Here is a 2,302-nt window from a genome sequence, read left to right on the forward strand (position 1 = left end):
CACACACTCTCTCTCTCACACACACACACACACTCACACACACTCTCTCTGTCTCTCTCACAAACACACACTCTCTCTCTCTGTCTCTCTCAAACACACACACTCTCACACACACACACACACACAGAGAGACACACACACACACACACACACAGAGACACACAGAGACACATACCGACACAGACACACACACACCACAGAATGATTTCTTTATGAACACGGGGAATCTGCAAGATGTCTCAGCAAATTGATTTGTCCAAGCATGTTTTCTTATCTCTTCAGGCAAGGACACCTTTTTAGTTCCAACTTTAAAAAACAAAAAGGGGGAGGCCTTTCAGGACCCAGGAAGTGGTCGGGAATACTCATTGTGAACTACTGCCATTCCAATATATTAACATTCTTATGATTTCCACAGGTGCACATGCTAGCTGGTACCTAGCGTGAATTTGTACAGAAAATTTAACAGAGAAGAAAAACAATAAGTTCCACTAAGGCAAGTGGAATATAAAAAAGGCATTTAAAAAAAAAGATAAAATTAAGGGATATTGAAATGTTAAGTATGAGCACACGTGGAGCTAAAAGTTGGGAAAATTACAGGTTTTGAGGTGATGGGGTTGTGGGTGGTTATGTGGACAAAATTAAGACGGATTTTATTAAGTCTATTGCCATGTCCCACAGCACAGCAGGTCCTTTATGGCAACATCTGTACCCGGGATGCCACAACGTTCTAGCAAATATTTATCACGCCAATCTCATACCATGCAGTTGGACAACTGTCCTCTTAAGAGGTGGCCCACAAGCATCTAATTAAATGATGACCACAAATTCAGATTCAAAGAGACCCAGTAGGTATTGCACACTGATGGACATCATGGGTTGAATATTGCAGCCAGAGAACAGTGCAGTGAAATTTACCTTTTCCAACATTCATTTAGGTCACAAATCAGACTCTACCTCCAATGGTACATCCTCAGCATTGGTTAACAATCAAACAGTCAGCACTTCAGCAAAAGCCTAATTGGAAAAAGCTCAAGAGAGGCCATAGAGTCAGCTGGTAAATTGAGAAATAAAGTTTTATAATTTGACAATGTTTACCCCTCACTCATTGATTAATGATTCACTGATGATTAGTGGCTGCCCGCTGACTTAATTCAACACAAGCATCTTTCTCTTCATCATCATGCTGGGAAGGAGTGGATGATGTTTTAGTTATTCTCAATAAAAAGAGAAAATGCTGAAAATCCAGACTGTACGAGGCAGCACTGAAAAGAAACATCCAGTCATTGTGTGGGAGACTGTGCCTCCTGTCATGATCTACTCAATATTACTTTGTCAAATGTTGACTGACTTCTGCATTTCCATTGTTTACTTTGTATTTTTGGCTTCAGATTTCCATTATCTTTCTTTGGGCATATATTTTAATTGTAGCATTTGTGCTTTTCATTTTTGATCCCCCCCCTCTGTGCAGGGGGATCTTATTTTTAGCTACACATTGCTCAAACTGTTCAGTCAATGCAGTTCTCTGATGATAGATCCTCCTATTTCTCCCCCCACCACCTCACCTTTCTGATATTGCCTTGATATTGGAACCTTGGAGACAATAAATTTTATCACGTGTACATAGTCAGACTCTAGGGTCCGGGCAGGTGTGGAGTAGAGAAAAGTGAGCGGTCAAAGTGAAGCAGCCAAATAATTTCCTCACACAACATTTCCCCACTCACTCCGCAGATGAACAACTGGGAAAAGTCTGTAGCATTTAACACCAAGTGCTTTGAGAAATTGTAAATGTGAGGGATTACTTTTGAGGTGTTTCTATTACACTGAAGCCTGCAGTACATCAGATAATGATCCCAAATTTTATCCTCTGTATTCATGGATTTTACATGACGAAAAAACTAATCACAATAATCACTGACCCTCACCTCAGTTCAGTTTCTATGCCTTGGTCAGTCTAATGTTGATGTTGAGAGTCTCCTATATTTTAAAACCAAGCAGCCAGCAGTAATGACTTTAATATTCTTGTTCAGGCTCCCATTTCAGTTTTCATTACCTCATGTCATTGAGTTTCATAATTCCACCAATCCTTTAAACCTGTTAAATGCAAAAGCCTCTTTTGTGAAGATTGTGACAGATTCATTTGTCATGTTCTTTGTGAAATACAAGTAAAGAGCTGAACATTTGCTTACCTAATACTCGTTCCCATTTCCTTCAGATAAATGTGTCCTTATTCTTAATTTTAGTGTTTCCTGCCCTTCCCGCATTCACACAATAATAACTATAGTTTTGACAACAAAGTCTGCTT

The sequence above is a fragment of the Rhincodon typus genome, chromosome 28 (genome assembly GCF_021869965.1).
Source record: "Rhincodon typus isolate 14 chromosome 28, sRhiTyp1.1, whole genome shotgun sequence".
In the NCBI taxonomy this organism is placed as follows: domain Eukaryota; kingdom Metazoa; phylum Chordata; class Chondrichthyes; order Orectolobiformes; family Rhincodontidae; genus Rhincodon; species Rhincodon typus.